Source organism: Ovis canadensis, chromosome 14 (assembly GCF_042477335.2).
Source record: "Ovis canadensis isolate MfBH-ARS-UI-01 breed Bighorn chromosome 14, ARS-UI_OviCan_v2, whole genome shotgun sequence".
Lineage (NCBI taxonomy): Eukaryota > Metazoa > Chordata > Mammalia > Artiodactyla > Bovidae > Ovis > Ovis canadensis.
In genome coordinates this window covers 11,250,362-11,272,035 of record NC_091258.1, presented here as the reverse complement: position 1 = coordinate 11,272,035, position 21,674 = coordinate 11,250,362, and positions in this window count along the sequence as shown.

Sequence of the window (21,674 nt, the reverse complement as noted above, 5' to 3'; positions counted from 1 at the left end):
CGTTTCCGCCTCCTAGCTCGAGATGAGGGATCCTTTCCCTGTTTCGTAGGGAAAGAATTCCCGGTGTTCCCGTCGCATCTCAAGAGGAGGCGCTCTCCACAGGAAAGGCGAGAGGAACTCCAGGGTCGTGCCACCATTCCAAGAGTCCCCCCGATGTGTCAGTCCATTCCAGAGGAACATGTTTTCCCTGCACTGCCTTGACGTTCAAGCCGAGGATCCACTCCCACCACGTGTGCACGTGGGACAGCCCTGTGGGAAAGCCTCGTGGGAAAACCTCGTGGGAAAGACACGAGGGAAAACAATAGATCCTTTGATCCACGCGGCGGAATGGGTGACACTGCTGCTACCGCTCTGGAGGAAAGCGCAAGTGCATGTCCGCATTCGAGACGAGGACTGACTCCCCTGTGGAGACTCCAGAAGTACCCCAAGATCCATGTCAGCACTGGAGAGGAAACCTCAGGTTCCGGCCCCGACTCCACACAAGGTCTTAGGCCCCGGCATGGACGGGAGAGGAATCCCGAGAGGCCCCCGAGGAACTCGCATGGGGACTGGCCTTTCCTGAGGCCAACAGAGCAGGTCCCTGAGGTCCCCATCGTAAGTCGAGAGCACCTGCCCCAACTCGAGAAAATCCAGGAGGTTTTGCCCTCCAGGCGAGATGAGGCCCATTTCCGCTGAGGCTTCTCGAGGCTAATCATGTCTAACCACTGGAACTTCCAAAGGGTCCTTCACACCCTTGCTGCAACTCAAGAAGTTCCCCGACATACCCGTCTCCACTCGAGAGGAAGCACGAGGGTCCCGCACACATCCAGGGGAGCCCCGTTTCCGCCTCCTAGCTCTAGATGAGGGATCCTTTCCCTGTTTCGTAGGGAAAGAATTCCCGGCGTTCCCGTCGCATCTCAAGAGGAGGCGCTCTCCACAGGAAAGGCGAGAGGACTCCAGCGTCGTGCCACCATTCAAAGAGTCCCCCAGATATGTCAGTCCATTCCAGAGGACATGTTTTCCCTGCACTGCCTTGACGTTCAAGCCGAGGATCCACTCCCACCACGTGTGCTCGTGGGACAGCAATGTGGGAAAGCCTCGTGGGAAAGCCTCGTGGGAAAGACTCGAGGGAAAACCATAGATCCTTTGATCCACGCGGCGGACTGTGTGACACTGCTGCTACCGCTCTGGAGGAAAGCGCAAGTGCATGCCCGCATTCGAGACGAGGACTGACTCCCCTGGGGAGACTCCAGAAGTACCCCAAGATCCATGTCAGCACTGGAGAGGAATCCTCAGGTTCCGGCCCCGACTCCACACAAGGTCTTCGGCCCCGGTATCGACGGGAGAGGAATCCCGAGAGGCCCCCGAGGAACTCGCATGGGGACTGGCCTTTCCTGAGGCCACCAGAGCGGGTCCCTGAGGTCCCCGTCGTAAGTCGAGAGCACCTGCCGCAACTCGAGAAAATCCAGGAGGTTTTGCCCTCCAGGCGAGATGAGGCCCATTTCCGCTGAGGCTTCTCGAGGCTAATCATGTCTAACCACTGGAACTTTCAAAGGGTCCTTCACACCCTTGCTGCAACTCAAGAAGTTCCCCGACATACCCGTCTCCACTCGAGAGGAAGCACGAGGGTCCCGCACACATCCAGGGGAGCCCCGTTTCCGCCTCCTAGCTCGAGATGAGGGATCCTTTCCCTGTTTCGTAGGGAAAGAATTCCCGGCGTTCCCGTCGCATCTCAAGAGGAGGCGCTCTCCACAGGAAAGGCGAGAGGACTCCAGCGTCGTGCCACCATTCAAAGAGTCCCCCAGATATGTCAGTACATTCCAGAGGACATGTTTTCCCTGCTCTGCCTTGACGTTCAAGCCGAGGATCGACTCCCACCACGTGTGCACGTGGGACAGCCCTGTGGGAAAGCCTCGTGGGAAAGCCTCGTGGGAAAGACTCGAGGGAAAACCATAGATCCTTTGATCCACGCGGCGGACTGCGTGACACTGCTGCTACCGCTCTGGAGGAAAGCGCAAGTGCATGCCCGCATTCGAGACGAGGACTGACTCCCCTGGGGAGACTCCAGAAGTACCCCAAGATCCATGTCAGCACTGGAGAGGAATCCTCAGGTTCCGGCCCCGACTCCACACAAGGTCTTAGGCCCCGGTATCGATGGGAGAGGAATCCCGAGAGGCCCCCGAAGAACTCGCATGGGGACTGGGCTTTCCTGAGGTCACCAGAGCGGGTCCCCGAGTTCCCCGTCGTAAGTCGAGAGCACATGCCGCAACTCGAGAAAATCCAGGAGGTTTTGCCCTCCAGGCGAGATGAGGCCCATTTCCGCTGAGGCTTCTCGAGGCCAATCACATCTAACCACTGGAGCTTCCTAAGGGTCCTTCACACCCTTGCTGCAACTCTAGAATTTCCCCGACATACCCGTCTCCACTCGAGAGGAAGCACGTGGGGTCCCGCACACATCCAGGGGAGCCCCATTTCCGCCTCCTAGCTAGAGATGAGGGATCCTTTCCCTTTTTAGTAAGGAAAGAATTCCCGGCGTTCCCGTCGCATATCAAGAGGAGGCACTCTCCACAGGAAAGGCGAGAGGAACTCCAGGGTCGTGCCACCATTCCAAGAGTCCCCCAGATGTGTCAGTCCATTCCAGAGGAACCTGTTTTCAATGCACTGCCTTGACGTTCAAGCCGAGGATCGACTCCCACCACGTGTGCTCGTGGGACAGCCCTGTGGGAAAGCCTCTTGGGAAAGCCTCGTGGGAAAGACTCGAGGGAAAACCATAGATCCTTTGATCCACGCGGCGGACTGCGTGACACTGTTGTTACTGCTCTGGAGGAAAGCGCAAGTGCATGCCCGCATTCGAGACGAGGACTGACTCCCCTGGGGAGACTCCAGAAGTACCCCAAGATATATGTCAGCACTGGAGAGGAATCCTCAGGTTCCGGCCCCGAATCCACACAAGGTCTTAGGCCCCGGCATCGACGGGAGAGGAATGCCGAGAGGCCCCCGAGGAACTCGCATGGGGACTGGCCTTTCCTGAGGCCACCAGAGCGGGTCCCTGAGGTCCCCGTCGTAAGTCGAGAGCACCTGCCGCAACTCGAGAAAATCCAGGAGGTTTTGCCCTCCAGGCGAGATGAGGCCCATTTCCGCTGAGGCTTCTCGAGGCTAATCACGTCTAACCACTGGAACTTCCAAAGGGTCCTTCACACCCTTGCTGCAACTCAAGAAGTTCCCCGACATACCCGTCTCCACTCGAGAGGAAGCACGTGGGGTCCCGCACACATCCAGGGGAGCCCCGTTTCCGCCTCCTAGCTCGAGATGAGGGATCCTTTCCCTGTTTCTTAGGGAAAGAATTCCCGGCGTTCCCGTCGCATCTCAAGAGGAGGCGCTCTCCACAGGAAAGGCGAGAGGAACTCCAGGGTCGTGCCACCATTCCAAGAGTCCCCCAGATGTGTCAGTCCATTCCAGAGGAACCTGTTTTCCCTGCACTGCCTTGACGTTCAAGCCGAGGATCGACTCCCACCACGTGTGCACGTGGGACAGCCCTGTGGGAAAGCCTCGTGGGAAAGCCTCGTGGGAAAGACTCGAGGGAAAACCATAGATCCTTTGATCCACGCGGCGGACTGCGTGACACTGCTGCTACCGCTCTGGAGGAAAGCGCAAGTGCATGCCCGCATTCGAGACGAGGACTGACTCCCCTGGGGAGACTCCAGAAGTACCCCAAGATCCATGTCAGCACTGGAGAGGAATCCTCAGTTTCCGGCCCCGACTCCACACAAGGTCTTAGGCCCCGGCATCGACGGGAGAGTAATCCCGAGAGGCCCCCGAGGAATTCGCATGGGGACTGGCCTTTCCTGAGGCCACCAGAGCGGGTCCCTGAGGTCCCCGTCGTAAGTCGAGAGCACCTGCCGCAACTCGAGAAAATCCAGGAGGTTTTGCCCTCCAGGCGAGATGAGGCCCATTTCCGCTGAGGCTTCTCGAGGCTAATCACGTCTAACCACTGGAACTTCCAAAGGGTCCTTCACACCCTTGCTGCAACTCAAGAAGTTCCCCGACATACCCGTCTCCACTCGAGAGGAAGCACGTGGGGTCCCGCACACATCCAGGGGAGCCCCGTTTCCGCCTCCTAGCTCGAGATGAGGGATCCTTTCCCTGTTTCGTAGGGAAAGAATTCCCGGCGTTCCCGTCGCATCTCAAGAGGAGGCGCTCTCCACAGGAAAGGCGAGAGGAACTCCAGGATCGTGCCACCATTCCAAGAGTCCCCCAGATGTGTCAGTCCATTCCAGAGGAACATGTTTTCCCTGCACTGCCTTGACGTTCAAGCCGAGGATCCACTCCCACCACGTGTGCACGTGGGACAGCCCTGTGGGAAAGCCTCGTGGGAAAGCCTCGTGGGAAAGACACGAGGGAAAACAATAGATCCTTTGATCCACGCGGCGGACTGCGTGACACTGCTGCTACCGCTCTGGAGGAAAGCGCAAGTGCATGCCCGCATTCGAGACGAGGACTGACTCCCCTAGGGCGACTCCAGAAGTACCCCAAGATCCATGTCAGCACTGGAGAGGAATCCTCAGGTTCCGGCCCCGACTCCACACAAGGTCTTAGGCCCCGGCATCGACGGGAGAGGAATGCCGAGAGGCCCCCGAGGAACTCGCATGGGGACTGGCCTTTCCTGAGGCCACCAGAGCGGGTCCCTGAGGTTCCCGTCGTAAGTCGAGAGCACCTGCCGCAACTCGAGAAAATCCAGGAGGTTTTGCCCTCCAGGCGAGATGAGGCCCATTTCCGCTGAGGCTTCTCGAGGCTAATCACGTCTAACCACTGGAACTTCCAAACGGTCCTTCACACCCTTGCTGCAACTCAAGAAGTTCCCCGACATACCCGTCTCCACTCGAGAGGAAGCACGAGGGTCCCGCACACATCCAGGGGAGCCCCGTTTCCGCCTCCTAGCTCGAGATGAGGGATCCTTTCCCTGTTTCGTAGGGAAAGAATTCCCGGCGTTCCTGTCGCATGTCAAGAGGAGGCGCTCTCCACAGGAAAGGCGAGAGGACTCCAGCGTCGTGCCACCATTCAAAGAGTCCCCCAGATATGTCAGTACATTCCAGAGGACATGTTTTCCCTGCACTGCCTTGACGTTCAAGCCGAGGATCGACTCCCACCACGTGTGCACGTGGGACAGCCCTGTGGGAAAGCCTCGTGGGAAAGCCTCGTGGGAAAGACACGAGGGAAAACCATAGATCCTTTGATCCACGCCGCGGACTGCGTGACACTGCTGCTACCGCTCTGGAGGAAAGCGCAAGTGCATGCCCGCATTCGAGACGAGGACTGACTCCCCTGGGGAGACTCCAGAAGTACCCCATGATCCATGTCAGCACTGGAGAGGAATCCTCAGGTTCCGGCCCCGACTCCACACAAGGTCTTAGGCCCCGGTATCGATGGGAGAGGAATCCCGAGAGGCCCCCGAAGAACTCGCATGGGGACTGGGCTTTCCTGAGGTCACCAGAGCGGGTCCCCGAGTTCCCCGTCGTAAGTCGAGAGCACATGCCGCAACTCGAGAAAATCCAGGAGGTTTTGCCCTCCAGGCGAGATGAGGCCCATTTCCGCTGAGGCTTCTCGAGGCCAATCACATCTAACCACTGGAGCTTCCTAAGGGTCCTTCACACCATTGCTGCAACTCAAGAAGTTCCCCGACATACCCGTCTCCACTCGAGAGGAAGCTCGTGGGGTCCCGCACACATCCAGGGGAGCCCCGTTTCCGCCTCCTAGCTCGAGATGAGGGATCCTTTCCCTGTTTCGTAGGGAAAGAATTCCCGGCGTTCCCGTCGCATCTCAAGAGGAGGCGCTCTCCACAGGAAAGGCGAGAGGAACTCCAGGGTCGTGCCACCATTCCAAGAGTCCCCCAGATGTGTCAGTCCATTCCAGAGGAACATGTTTTCCCTGCACTGCCTTGACGTTCAAGCCGAGGATCCACTCCCACCACGTGTGCACGTGGGACAGCCCTGTGGGAAAGCCTCGTGGGAAAGCCTCGTGGGAAAGACTCGAGGGAAAACCATAGATCCTTTGATCCACGCGGCGGACTGCGTGACACTGCTGCTACCGCTCTGGAGGAAAGCGCAAGTGCATGCCCGCATTCGAGACGAGGACTGACTCCCCTGGGGAGACTCCAGAAGTACCCCAAGATCCATGTCAGCACTGGAGAGGAATCCTCAGGTTCCGGCCCCGACTCCACACAAGGTCTTAGGCCCCGGCATCGACGGGAGAGGAATCCCGAGAGGCCCCCGAGGAACTCGCATGGGGACTGGCCTTTCCTGAGGTCACCACAGCGGGTCCCTGAGGTCCCCGTCGTAAGTCGAGAGCACATGCCGCAACTCGAGAAAATCCAGGAGGTTTTGCCCTCCAGGCGAGATGAGGCCCATTTCCGCTGAGGCTTCTCGAGGCTAATCACATCTAACCACTGGAACTTCCAAAGGGTCCTTCACACCCTTGCTGCAACTCTAGAAGTTCCCCGACATACCCGTCTTCACTCAAGAGGAAGCACGAGGGTCCCTCACACATCCAGGGGAGCCCCGTTTCCGCCTCCTAGCTCGAGATGAGGGATCCTTTCCCTGTTTCGTAGGGAAAGAATTCCCGGCGTTACCGTCGCATCTCAAGAGGAGGCGCTCCCACAGAAAAGGCGAGAGGAACTCCAGGGTCGTGCGACCATTCCAAGAGACCCCAGATGTGTCTGTCCATTACAGAGGAACCTGTTTTCCCTGCACTGCCTTGACGTTCAAGCCGAGGATCGACTCCCACCACGTGTGCTCGTGGGACAGCCCTGTGGGAAAGCCTCGTGGGAAAGCCTCGTGGGAAAGACTCGAGGGAAAACCATAGATCCTTTGATCCACGCGGCGGTCTGCGTGACACTGCTGCTACCGCTCTGGAGGAAAGCGCAAGTGCATGCCCGCATTCGAGACGAGGACTGACTCCCCTGGGGAGACTCCAGAAGTACCCCAAGATCCATGTCAGCACTGGAGAGGAATCCTCAGGTTCCGGCCATGACTCCACACAAGGTCTTAGGCCCCGGCATCGACGGGAGAGGAATGCCGAGAGGCCCCCGAGGAACTCGCATGGGGACTGGCCTTTCCTGAGGCCACCAGAGCGGGTCCCTGAGGTCCCCGTCGTAAGTCGAGAGCACCTGCCGCAACTGGAGAAAATCCAGGAGGTTTTGCCCTCCAGGCGAGATGAGGCCCATTTCCGCTGAGGCTTCTCGAGGCCAATCACATCTAACCACTGGAAATTCCAAAGGGTCCTTCACACCCTTGCTGCAACTCAAGAAGTTCCCCGACATACCCGTCTCCACTCGAGAGGAAGCACGTGGGGTCCCGCACACATCCAGGGGAGCCCCGTTTCCGCCTCCTAGCTCGAGATGAGGGATCCTTTCCCTGTTTCCTAGGGAAAGAATTCCCGGCGTTCCCGTCACATCTCAAGAGGAGGCGCTCTCCACAGGAAAGGCGAGAGGAACTCCAGGGTCGTGCCACCATTCCAAGAGTCCCCCAGATGTGTCAGTCCATTCCAGAGGAACCTGTTTTTCCTGCACTGCCTTGACGTTCAAGCCGAGGATGCACTCCCACCACGTGTGCACGTGGGACAGCCCTGTTGGAAAGCCTCGTGGGAAAGCCTCGTGGGAAAGACTCGAGGGAAAACCATAGATCCTTTGATCCACGCGGCGGACTGCGTGACACTGCTGCTACCGCTCTGGAGGAAAGCGCAAGTGCATGCCCGCATTCGAGACGAGGACTGACTCCCCTGGGGAGACTCCAGAAGTACCCCAAGATCCATGTCAGCACTGGAGAGGAATCCTCAGGTTCCGGCCCCGACTCCGCACAAGGACTTAGGCCCCGGCATCGACGGGAGAGGAATCCCGAGAGGACCCAAGGAACTCGCATGGGGACTGGCCTTTCCTGAGGCCACCAGAGCGGGTCTCTGAGGTCCCCGTCGTAAGTCGAGAGTACCTGCCGCAACTCGAGAAAATCCAGGAGGTTTTGCTCTCCAGGCGAGATGAGGCCCATTTCCGCTGAGGCTTCTCGTGGCTAATCACTTCTAACCACTGGAACTTCCAAAGGGTCCTTCACACCCTTGCTGCAACTCAAGAAGTTCCCCGACATACCCGTCTCCACTCGAGAGGAAGCAGGTGGGGTCCCGCACACATCCAGGGGAGCCCCGTTTCCGCCTCCTAGCTCGAGATGAGGGATCCTTTCCCTGTTTCGTAGGGAAAGAATTCCCGGTGTTCCCGTCGCATCTCAAGAGGAGGCGCTCTCCACAGGAAAGGCGAGAGGAACTCCAGGGTCGTGCCACCATTCCAAGAGTCCCCCCGATGTGTCAGTCCATTCCAGAGGAACATGTTTTCCCTGCACTGCCTTGACGTTCAAGACGAGGATCCACTCCCACCACGTGTGCACGTGGGACAGCCCTGTGGGAAAGCCTCGTGGGAAAGCCTCGTGGGAAAGACTCGAGGGAAAATCATAGATCCTTTGATCCACGCGGCGGACTGCGTGACACTGCTGCTACCGCTCTGGAGGAAAGCGCAAGTGCATGCCCGCATTCGAGACGAGGACTGACTCCCCTGGGGAGACTCCAGAAATACCCCAAGATCCATGTCAGCACTGGAGAGGAATCCTCAGGTTCCGGCCCCGACTCCACACAAGGTCTTAGGCCCCGTCATCGACGGGAGGAGAATGCCGAGAGGCCCCCGAGGAACTCGCATGGGGACTGGCCTTTCCTGAGGCCACCAGAGCGGGTCCCTGAGGTCCCCATCGTAAGTCGAGAGCACCTGTGGCATCTCGAGAAAATCCAGGAGGTTTTGCCCTCCAGGCGAGATGAGGCCCATTTCCGCTGAGGCTTCTCGAGGCTAATCACATCTAACCGCTGGAACTTCCAAAGGGTCCTTCACACCCTTGCTGCAACTCAAGAAGTTCCCCGACATACCCGTCTCCACTCGAGAGGAAGCACGTGGGGTCCCGCACACATCCAGGGGAGCCCCGTTTCCGCCTCCTAGCTCGAGATGAGGGATCCTTTCCCTGTTTCTTAGGGAAAGAATTCCCGGCGTTCCCGTCGCCTCTCAAGAGGAGGCGATCTCCACAGGAGAGGCGAGAGGAACTCCAGGGTCGTGCCACCATTCCTAGAGACGCCCAGATGTGTCAGTCCATTCCAGAGGAACCTGTTTTCCCTGCACTGCCTTGACGTTCAAGCCGAGGATCGACTCCCAACACCTGTGCACGTGGGACAGCCCTGTGGGAAAGCCTCGTGGGAAAGCCTCGTGGGAAAGACTCGAGGGAAAACCATAGATCCTTTGATCCACGCGGCGGACTGCGTGACACTGCTGCTACCGCTCTAGAGGAAAGCGCAAGTGCATGCCCGCATTCGAGACGAGGACTGACTCCCCTGGGGAGACTCCAGAAGTACCCCAAGATCCATGTCAGCACTGGAGAGGAATCCTCAGGTTCCGGCCCCGACTCCACACAAGGTCTTAGGCCCCGGCATCGTCGGGAGAGTAATCCCGAGAGGCCCCCGAGGAATTCGCATGGGGACTGGCCTTTCCTGAGGCCACCAGAGCGGGTCCCTGAGGTCCCCGTCGTAAGTCGAGGGCACCTGCCGCAACTCGAGAAAATCCAGGAGGTTTTGCCCTCCAGGGGAGATGAGGCACATTTCCGCTGAGGCTTCTCGAGGCCAATCACGTCTAACCACTGGAACATCCAAAGGGTCCTTCACACCCTTGCTGCAACTCAAGAAGTTCCCCGACATACCCGTCTCCACTCGAGAGGAAGCACGTGGGGTCCAGCACACATCCAGGGGAACCCCGCTTCCGCCTCCTAGCTCGAGATGAGGGATCCTTTCCCTGTTTCTTAGGGAAAGCATTCGCGGCGTTCCCGTCGCATATCAAGAGGAGGCGCTCTCCACAGGAAAGGCGAGAGGAACTCCAGGGTCGTGCCACCATTCCTAGAGTCCCCCAGATGTGTCAGTCCTTTCCAGAGGAACCTGTTTTCCCTGCACTGCCTTGACGTTCAAGCCGAGGATCCACTCCCACCACGTGTGCACGAGGGACAGCCCTGTGGGAAAGCCTCGTGGGAAAGCCTCGTGGGAAAGACTCGAGGGAAAACCATAGATCCTTTGATCCACGCGGCGGACTGCGTGACACTGCTGCTACCGCTCTGGAGGAAAGCGCAAGTGCATGCCCGCATTCGAGACGAGGACTGACTCCCCTGGGGAGACTCCAGAAGTACCCCAAGATCCATGTCAGCACTGGAGAGGAATCCTCAGGTTCCGGCCCCGACTCCACACAAGGTCTTAGGCCCCGGCATCGACGGGAGAGGAATCCCGAGAGGCCCCCGAGGAACTCGCATGGGGACTGGCCTTTCCTGAGGCCACCAGAGCGGGTCCCTGAGGTCCCCGTCGTAAGTCGAGAGCACCTGCCGCAACTCGAGAAAATCCAGGAGGTTTTGCCCTCCAGGCGAGATGAGGCCCATTTCCGCTGAGGCTTCTCGAGGCTAATCACGTCTAACCACTGGAACTTCCAAAGGGTCCTTCACACCCTTGCTGCAACTCAAGAAGTTCCCCGACATACCCGTCTCCACTCGAGAGGAAGCACGTGGGGTCCCGCACACATCCAGGGGAGCCCCATTTCCGCCTCCTAGCTAGAGATGAGGGATCCTTTCCCTGTTTCGTAGGGAAAGAATTCCCGGCGTTCCCATCGCATCTCAAGAGGAGGCGCTCTCCACAGGAAAGGCGAGAGGAACTCCAGGGTCATGCCACCATTCCAAGAGTCCCCCAGATGTGTCAGTCCATTCCAGAGGAACCTGTTTTCCCTGCACTGCCTTGACGTTCAAGCCGAGGATCCACTCCCACCACGTGTGCACGTGGGACAGCCCTGTGGGAAAGCCTCGTGGGAAAGCCTCGTGGGAAAGACTCGAGGGAAAAACATAGATCCTTTGATCCACGCGGCGGACTGCGTGACACTGATGCTACCGCTCTGGAGGAAAGCGCAAGTGCATGCCCGCATTCGAGACGAGGACTGACTCCCCTGGGGAGACTCCAGAAGTACCCCAAGATCCATGTCAGCACTGGAGAGGAATCCTCACATTCCGGCCCCAACTCCACACAAGGTCTTAGGCCCCGGCATCGACGGGAGAGGAATGCCGAGAGGCCCCCGAGGAACTCGCAAGGGGACTGGCCTTTCCTGAGGCCACCAGAGCGGGTCCCTGAGGTCCCCGTCGTAAGTCGAGAGCACCTGCCGCAACTCGAGAAAATCCAGGAGGTTTTGCCCTCCAGGCGAGATGAGGCCCATTTCCGCTGAGGCTTCTCGAGGCTAATCACGTCTAACGACTGGAACTTCCAAAGGGTCCTTCACACCATTGCTGCAACTCAAGAAGTTCCCCGACATACCCGTCTGCACTCGAGAGGAAGCACGTGGGGTCCCGCACACATCCAGGGGAGCCCCATTTCCGCCTCCTAGCTAGAGATGAGGGATCCTTTCCCTGTTTCGTAGGGAAAGAATTCCCGGCGTTCCCGTCGCATCTCAAGAGGAGGCGCTCTCCACAGGAAAGGCGAGAGGAACTCCAGGGTCGTGCCACCATTCCAAGAGTACCCCAGATGTGTCAGTCCATTCCAGAGGAACCTGTTTTCCCTGCACTGCCTTGACGTTCAAGCCGAGGATCCACTCCCACCACGTGTGCACGTGGGACAGCCCTGTGGGAAAGCCTCGTGGGAAAGCCTCGTGGGAAAGACTCGAGGGAAAACCATAGATCCTTTGATCCACGCGGCGGACTGCGTGACACTGATGCTACCGCTCTGGAGGAAAGCGCAAGTGCATGCCCGCATTCGAGACGAGGACTGACTCCCCTGGGGAGACTCCAGAAGTACCCCAAGATCCATGTCAGCACTGGAGAGGAATCCTCAGGTTCCGGCCCCGAATCCACACAAGGTCTTCGGCCCCGGCATCGACGGGAGAGGAATCCCGAGAGGCCCCCGAGGAACTCGCATGGGGACTGGCCTTTCCTGAGGCCACCAGAGCGGGTCCCTGAGGTCCCCGTCGTAAGTCGAGAGCACCTGCCGCAACTCGAGAAAATCCAGGAGGTTTTGCCCTCCAGGCGAGATGAGGCCCATTTCCGCTGAGGCTTCTCGAGGCTAATCACGTCTAACGACTGGAACTTCCAAAGGGTTCTTCACACCCTTGCTGCAACTCAAGAAGTTCCCCGACATACCCGTCTGCACTCGAGAGGAAGCACGTGGGGTCCCGCACACATCCAGGGGAGCCCCATTTCCGCCTCCTAGCTAGAGATGAGGGATCCTTTCCCTGTTTCGTAGGGAAAGAATTCCCGGCGTTCCCGTCGCATCTCAAGAGGAGGCGCTCTCCACAGGAAAGGCGAGAGGAACTCCAGGGTCGTGCCACCATTCCAAGAGTCCCCCAGATGTGTCAGTCCATTCCAGAGGAACCTGTTTTCCCTGCACTGCCTTGACGTTCAAGACGAGGATCCACTCCCACCACGTGTGCACGTGGGACAGCCCTGTGGGAAAGCCTCGTGAGAAAGCCTCGTGGGAAAGACTCGAGGGAAAACCATAGATCCTTTGATCCACGCGGCGGACTGCGTGACACTGCTGATACCGCTCTGGAGGAAAGCGCAAGTGCATGCCCGCATTCGAGACGAGGACTGACTCCCCTGGGGAGACTCCAGAAGTACCCCAAGATCCATGTCAGCACTGGAGAGGAATCCTCAGGTTCCGGCCCCGACTCCACACAAGGTCTTCGGCCCCGGCATCGACGGGAGAGGAATCCCGAGAGGCCCCCGAGGAACTCGCATGGGGACTGGCCTTTCCTGAGGCCACCAGAGCGGGTCCCTGAGGTCCCCGTCGTAAGTCGAGAGCACCTGCCGCAACTCGAGAAAATCCAGGAGGTTTTGCCCTCCAGGCGAGATGAGGCCCATTTCCGCTGAGGCTTCTCGAGGCTAATCACGTCTAACGACTGGAACTTCCAAAGGGTCCTTCACACCCTTGCTGCAACTCAAGAAGTTCCCCGACATACCCGTCTGCACTCGAGAGGAAGCACGTGGGGTCCCGCACACATCCAGGGGAGCCCCATTTCCGCCTCCTAGCTAGAGATGAGGGATCCTTTCCCTGTTTCGTAGGGAAAGAATTCCCGGCGTTCCCGTCGCATCTCAAGAGGAGGCGCTCTCCACAGGAAAGGCGAGAGGAACTCCAGGGTCGTGCCACCATTCCAAGAGTCCCCCAGATGTGTCAGTCCATTCCAGAGGAACCTGTTTTCCCTGCACTGCCTTGACGTTCAAGACGAGGATCCACTCCCACCACGTGTGCACGTGGGACAGCCCTGTGGGAAAGCCTCGTGAGAAAGCCTCGTGGGAAAGACTCGAGGGAAAACCATAGATCCTTTGATCCACGCGGCGGACTGCGTGACACTGCTGCTACCGCTCTGGAGGAAAGCGCAAGTGCATGCCCGCATTCGAGACGAGGACTGACTCCCCTGGGGAGACTCCAGAAGTACCCCAAGATCCATGTCAGCACTGGAGAGGAATCCTCAGGTTCCGGCCCCGACTCCACACAAGGTCTTCGGCCCCGGCATCGACGGGAGAGGAATCCCGAGAGGCCCCCGAGGAACTCGCATGGGGACTGGCCTTTCCTGAGGCCACCAGAGCGGGTCCCTGAGGTCCCCGTCGTAAGTCGAGAGCACCTGCCGCAACTCGAGAAAATCCAGGAGGTTTTGCCCTCCAGGCGAGATGAGGCCCATTTCCGCTGAGGCTTCTCGAGGCTAATCACGTCTAACCACTGGAACTTCCAAAGGGTCCTTCACACCCTTGCTGCAACTCAAGAAGTTCCCCGACATACCCGTCTCCACTCGAGAGGAAGCACGTGGGGTCCCGCACACATCCAGGTGAGCCCCATTTCCGCCTCCTAGCTAGAGATGAGGGATCCTTTCCCTGTTTCGTAGGGAAAGAATTCCCGGCGTTCCCGTCGCATCTCAAGAGGAGGCGCTCTCCTCAGGAAAGGCGAGAGGAACTCCAGGGTCCTGCCACCATTCCAAGAGTCCCCCAGATGTGTAAGTCCATTCCAGAGGAACCTGTTTTCCCTGCACTGCCTTGACGTTCAAGCCGAGCATCCACTCCCACCACGTGTGCACGAGGGACAGCCCTGTGGGAAAGCCTCGTGGGAAAGCCTCGTGGGAAAGACTCGAGGGAAAACCATAGATCCTTTGATCCACGCGGCGAACTGCGTGACACTGCTGCTACCGCTCTGGAGGAAAGCGCAAGTGCATGCCCGCATTCGAGAAGAGGACTGACTCCCCTGGGGAGACTCCAGAAGTACCCCAAGATCCATGTCAGCACTGGAGAGGAATCCTCAGGTTCCGGCCCCGACTCCACACAAGGTCTTAGGCCCCGGCATCGACGGGAGAGGAATCCCGAGAGGCCCCCGAGGAACTCGCATGGGGACTGGCCTTTCCTGAGGCCACCAGAGCGGGTCCCTGAGGTCCCCGTCGTAAGTCGAGAGCACCTGCCGCAACTCGAGAAAATCCAGGAGGTTTTGCCCTCCAGGCGAGATGAGGCCCATTTCCGCTGAGGCTTCTCGAGGCTAATCACGTCTAACCACTGGAACTTCCAAAGGGTCCTTCACACCCTTGCTGCAACTCAAGAAGTTCCCCGACATACCCGTCTCCACTCGAGAGGAAGCACGTGGGGTCCCGCACACATCCAGGGGAGCCCCATTTCCGCCTCCTACCTAGAGATGAGGGATCCTTTCCCTGTTTCGTAGGGAAAGAATTCCCGGCGTTCCCGCCGCATCTCAAGAGGAGGCGCTCTCCACAGGAAAGGCGAGAGGAACTCCAGTGTCGTGCCACCATTCCAAAAGTCCCCCAGATATGTCAGTCCATTCCAGAGGAACCTGTTTTCCCTGCACTGCCTTGACGTTCAAGCCGAGGATCCACTCCCACCACGTGTGCACGTGGGACAGCCCTGTGGGAAAGCCTCGTGGGAAAGCCTCGTGGGAAAGACTCGAGGGAAAACCATAGATCCTTTGATCCACGCGGCGGACTGCGTGACACTGCTGCTACCGCTCTGGCGGAAAGCGCAAGTGCATGCCCGCATTCGAGACGAGGACTGACTCCCCTGGGGAGACTCCAGAAGTACCCCAAGATCCATGTCAGCACTGGAGAGGAATCCTCACGTTCCGGCCCCAACTCCACACATGGTCTTAGGCCCCGGCATCGACGGGAGAGGAATGCCGAGAGGCCCCCGAGGAACTCGCAAGGGGACTGGCCTTTCCTGAGGCCACCAGAGCGGGTCCCTGAGGTCCCCGTCGTAAGTCGAGAGCACCTGCCGCAACTCGAGAAAATCCAGGAGGTTTTGCCCTCCAGGCGAGATGAGGCCCATTTCCGCTGAGGCTTCTCGAGGCTAATCACGTCTAACGACTGGAACTTCCAAAGGGTCCTTCACACCATTGCTGCAACTCAAGAAGTTCCCCGACATACCCGTCTCCACTCGAGAGGAAGCACGTGGGGTCCCGCACACATCCAGGTGAGCCCCATTTCCGCCTCCTAGCTAGAGATGAGGGATCCTTTCCCTGTTTCGTAGGGAAAGAATTCCCGGCGTTCCCGTCGCATCTCAAGAGGAGGCGCTCTCCACAGGAAAGGCGAGAGGAACTCCAGGGTCGTGCCACCATTCCAAGAGTCCCCCAGATGTGTCAGTCAATTCCAGAGGAACCTGTTTTCCCTGCACTGCCTTGACGTTCAAGCCGAGGATCCACTCCCACCACGTGTGCACGAGGGACAGCCCTGTGGGAAAGCCTCGTGGGAAAGCCTCGTGGGAAAGACTCGAGGGAAAACCATAGATCCTTTGATCCACGCGGCGGACGGCGTGACACTGCTGCTACCGCTCTGGAGGAAAGCACAAGTGCATACCCGCATTCGAGACGAGGACTGACTCCCCTGGGGAGACTCCAGAAGTACCCCAAGATCCATGTCAGCACTGGAGAGGAATCCTCAGGTTCCGGCCCCGACTCCACACAAGGTCTTAGGCCCCGGCATCGACGGGAGAGGAATCCCGAGAGGCCCCCGAGGAACTCGCATGGGGACTGGCCTTTCCTGAGGCCACCAGAGCGGGTCCCTGAGGTCCCCGTCGTAAGTCGAGAGCACCTGCCGCAACTCGAGAAAATCCAGGAGGTTTTGACCTCCAGGCGAGATGAGGCCCATTTCCGCTGAGGTTTCTCGAGGCTAATCACGTCTAACCACTGGAACTTCCAAAGGGTCCTTCACACCCTTGCTGCAACTCAAGAAGTTCCCCGACATACCCGTCTCCACTCGAGAGGAAGCATGTGGGGTCCCGCACACATCCAGGGGAGCCCCATTTCCGCCTCCTAGCTAGAGATGAGGGATCCTTTCCCTGTTTCGTAGGGAAAGAATTCCCGGCGTTCCCGTCGCATCTCAAGAGGAGGCGCTCTCCACAGGAAAGGCGAGAGGAACTCCAGGGTCGTGCCACCATTCCAAGAGTCCCCCAGATGTGTCAGTCCATTCCAGAGGAACCTGTTTTCCCTGCACTGCCTTGACGTTCAAGCCGAGGATCCACTCCCACCACGTGTGCACGAGGGACAGCCCTGTGGGAAAGCCTCGTGGGAAAGCCTCGTGGGAAAGACTCGAGGGAAAACCATAGATCCTTTGATCCACGCGGCGGACTGCGTGACACTGCTGCTACCGCTCTGGAGGAAAGCGCAAGTGCATGCCCGCATTCGAGACGAGGACTGACTCCCCTGGGGAGACTCCAGAAGTACCCCAAGATCCATGTCAGCACTGGAGAGGAATCCTCAGGTTCCGGCCCCGACTCCACACAAGGTCTTCGGCCCCGGCATCGACGGGAGAGGAATCCCGAGAGGCCCCCGAGGAACTCGCATGGGGACTGGCCTTTCCTGAGGCCACCAGAGCGGGTCCCTGAGGTCCCCGTCGTAAGTCGAGAGCACCTGCCGCAACTCGAGAAAATCCAGGAGGTTTTGCCCTCCAGGCGAGATGAGGCCCATTTCCGCTGAGGCTTCTCGAGGCTAATCACGTCTAACCACTGGAACTTCCAAAGGGTCCTTCACACCCTTGCTGCAACTCAAGAAGTTCCCCGACATACCCGTCTCCACTCGAGAGGAAGCACGTGGGGTCCCGCACACATCCAGGGGAGCCCCATTTCCGCCTCCTAGCTAGAGATGAGGGATCCTTTCCCTGTTTCGTAGGGAAAGAATTCCCGGCGTTCCCGTCGCATCTCAAGAGGAGGCGCTCTCCACAGGAAAGGCGAGAGGAACTCCAGGGTCGTGCCACCATTCTAAGAGTCCCCCAGATGTGTCAGTCCATTCCAGAGGAACCTGTTTTCCCTGCACTGCCTTGACGTTCAAGCCGAGGATCCACTCCCACCACGTGTGCACGTGGGACAGCCCTGTGGGAAAGCCTCGTGGGAAAGCCTCGTGGGAAAGACTCGAGGGAAAACCATAGATCCTTTGATCCACGCGGCGGACTGCGTGACACTGCTGCTACCGCTCTGGAGGAAAGCGCAAGTGCATGCCCGCATTCGAGACGAGGACTGACTCCCCTGGGGAGACTCCAGAAGTACCCCAAGATCCATGTCAGCACTGGAGAGGAATCCTCAGGTTCCGGCCCCGACTCCACACAAGGTCTTCGGCCCCGGCATCGACGGGAGAGGAATCCCGAGAGGCCCCCGAGGAACTCGCATGGGGACTGGCCTTTCCTGAGGCCACCAGAGCTTGTCCCTGAGGTCCCCGTCGTAAGTCGAGAGCACCTGTCGCAACTCGAGAAAATCCAGGAGGTTTTGCCCTCCAGGCGAGATGAGGCCCATTTCCGCTGAGGCTTCTCGAGGCTAATCACGTCTAACGACTGGAACTTCCAAAGGGTCCTTCACACCCTTGCTGCAACTCAAGAAGTTCCCCGACATACCCGTCTGCACTCGAGAGGAAGCACGTGGGGTCCCGCACACATCCAGGGGAGCCCCATTTCCGCCTCCTAGCTAGAGATGAGGGATCCTTTCCCTGTTTCGTAGGGAAAGAATTCCCGGCGTTCCCGTCGCATCTCAAGAGGAGGCGCTCTCCACAGGAAAGGCGAGAGGAACTCCAGGGTCGTGCCACCATTCCAAGAGTCCCCCAGATGTGTCAGTCCATTCCAGAGGAACCTGTTTTCCCTGCACTGCCTTGACGTTCAAGCCGAGGATCCACTCCCACCACGTGTGCACGTGGGACAGCCCTGTGGGAAAGCCTCGTGGGAAAGCCTCGTGGGAAAGACTCGAGGGAAAACCATAGATCCTTTGATCCACGCGGCGGACTGCGTGACACTGCTGCTACCGCTCTGGAGGAAAGCGCAAGTGCATGCCCGCATTCGAGACGAGGACTGACTCCCCTGGGGAGACTCCAGAAGTACCCCAAGATCCATGTCAGCACTGGAGAGGAATCCTCAGGTTCCGGCCCCGACTCCACACAAGGTCTTCGGCCCCGGCATCGACGGGAGAGGAATCCCGAGAGGCCCCCGAGGAACTCGCATGGGGACTGGCCTTTCCTGAGGCCACCAGAGCGGGTCCCTGAGGTCCCCGTCGTAAGTCGTGAGCACCTGCCGCAACTCGAGAAAATCCAGGAGGTTTTGCCCTCCAGGCGAGATGAGGCCATTTTCCGCTGAGGCTTCTCGAGGCTAATCACGTCTAACGACTGGAACTTCCAAAGGGTCCTTCACACCCTTGCTGCAACTCAAGAAGTTCCCCGACATACCCGTCTCCACTCGAGAGGAAGCACGTGGGGTCCGGCACACATCCAGGTGAGCCCCATTTCCGCCTCCTAGCTAGAGATGAGGGATCCTTTACCTGTTTCGTAGGGAAAGAATTCCCGGCGTTCCCGTCGCATCTCAAGAGGAGGCGCTCTCCACAGGAAAGGCGAGAGGAACTCCAGGGTCGTGCCACCATTCCAAGAGTCCCCCAGATGTGTCAGTCCATTCCAGAGGAACCTATTTTCCCTGCACTGCCTTGACGTTCAAGCCGAGGATCCACTCCCACCTCGTGTGCACGAGGGACAGCCCTGTGGGAAAGCCTCGTGGGAAAGCCTCGTGGGAAAGACTCGAGGGAAAACCATAGATCCTTTGATCCACGCGGCGGACTGCGTGACACTGCTGCTACCGCTCTGGAGGAAAGCGCAAGTGCATGCCCGCATTCGAGACGAGGACTGACTCCCCTGGGGAGACTCCAGAAGTACCCCAAGATCCATGTCAGCACTGGAGAGGAATCCTCAGGTTCCGGCCCCGACTCCACACAAGGTCTTAGGCCCCGGCATCGAAGGGAGAGGAATCCCGAGAGGCCCCCGAGGAACTCGCATGGGGACTGGCCTTTCCTGAGGCCACCAGAGCGGGTCCCTGAGGTCCCCGTCGTAAGTCGAGAGCACCTGTCGCAACTCGAGAAAATCCAGGAGGTTTTGCCCTCCAGGCGAGATGAGGCCCATTTCCGCTGAGGCTTCTCGAGGCTAATCACGTCTAACGACTGGAACTTCCAAAGGGTCCTTCACACCCTTGCTGCAACTCAAGAAGTTCCCCGACATACCCGTCTCCACTCGAGAGGAAGCACGTGGGGTCCCGCACACATCCAGGGGAGCCCCATTTCCGCCTCCTAGCTAGAGATGAGGGTTCGTTTCCCTGTTTCGTAGGGAAAGAATTCCCGGCGTTCCCGTCGCATCTCAAGAGGAGGCGCTCTCCACAGGAAAGGCGAGAGGAACTGAAGGGTCGTGCCACCATTCCAAGAGTCCCCCAGATGTGTCAGTCCATTCCAGAGGAACCTGTTTTCCCTGCACTGCCTTGACGTTCAAGCCGAGGATCCACTCCCACCACGTGTGCACGTGGGACAGCCCTGTGGGAAAGCCTCGTGGGAAAGCCTCCTGGGAAAGACTCGAGGGAAAACCATAGATCCTTTGATCCACGCGGCGGACTGCGTGACACTGCTGCTACCGCTCTGGAGGAAAGCGCAAGTGCATGCCCGCATTCGAGACGAGGACTGACTCCCCTGGGGAGACTCCAGAAGTACCCCAAGATCCATGTCAGCACTGGAGAGGAATCCTCAGGTTCCGGCCCCGACTCCACACAAGGTCTTCGGCCCCGGCATCGACGGGAGAGGAATCCCGAGAGGCCCCCGAGGAACTCGCATGGGGACTGGCCTTTCCTGAGGCCACCAGAGCGGGTCCCTGAGGTCCCCGTCGTACGTCGAGAGCACCTGCCGCAACTCGAGAAAATCCAGGAGGTTTTGCCCTCCAGGCGAGATGAGGCCCATTTCCGCTGAGGGTTCTCGAGGCTAATCACGTCTAACCACTGGAACTTCCAAAGGGTCCTTCACACCCTTGCTGCAACTCAAGAAGATCCCCGACATACACGTCTCCACTCGAGAGGAAGCACGTGGGTCCCGCACACATCCAGGGGAGCCCCGTTTCCGCCTCCTGGCTCGAGATGAGGGATCCTTTCCCTGTTTCGTAGGGAAAGAATTCCCGGCGTTCCCGTCGCATCTCAAGAGGAGGCGCTCTCCACAGGAAAGGCGAGAGGAACTCCAGGGTCGTGCCACCATTCCAAGAGGCCCCCAGATGTGTCAGTCCATTCCAGAGGAACCTGTTTTCCCTGCACTGCCTTGACGTTCAAGCCGAGGATCGACTCCCACCACGTGTGCACGTGGGACAGCCCTGTGGGAAAGCCTCGTGGGAAAGCCTCGTGGGAAAGACTCGAGGGAAAACCATAGATCCTTTGATCCACGAGGCGGACTGCGTGACACTGCTGCTACCGCTCTGGAGGAAAGCGCAAGTGCATGCCCGCATTCGAGACGAGGACTCACTCCCCTGGGGAGACTCCAGAATTACCCCAAGATCCATGTCAGCACTGGAGACGAATCCTCATGTTCCGGCCCCGACGCCACACAAGGTCTTAGGCCCCGGCATCGACGGGAGCGGAATCCCGAGAGGCCCCCGAGGAACTCGCATGGGGACTGGCCTTTCCTGAGGCCACCAGAGCGGGTCCCTGAGGTCCCCGTCGTAAGTCGAGAGCACCTGCCGCAACTCGAGAAAATCCAGGAGGTTTTGCCCTCCAGGCGAGATGAGGCCCATTTCCGCTGAGGCTTCTCGAGGCCAATCACATCTAACCACTGGAACTTCCAAAGGGTCCTTCACACCATTGCTGCAACTCAAGAAGTTCCCCGACATACCCGTCTCCACTCGAGAGGAAGCACGTGGGGTCTCTCACACATCCAGGGGAGCCCCGTTTCCGCCTCCTAGCTCGAGATGAGGAATCCTTCCCTGTTTCGTAGGGAAAGAATTCCCGGCGTTCCCATCGCATCTCAAGAGGAGGCGCTCTCCACAGGAAAGGCGAGAGGAACTCCAGGGTCGTGACACCATTCCAAGAGTCCCCCAGATGTGTCAGTCCATTCCAGAGGAACCTGTTTTCCCTGCACGGCCTTGACGTTCAAGCCGAGGATCGACTCCCACCACGTGGGCACGTGGGACAGCCCTGTGGGAAAGCCTCGTGGGAAAGCCTCGTGGGAAAGACTCGAGGGAAAACCATAGATCCTTTGATCCACGTGGCGGACTGCGTGACACTGCTGCTACCGCCCTAGAGGAAAGCGCAAGTGCATGCCCGCATTCGAGACGAGGACTGACTCCCCTGGAGAGACTCCAGAAGT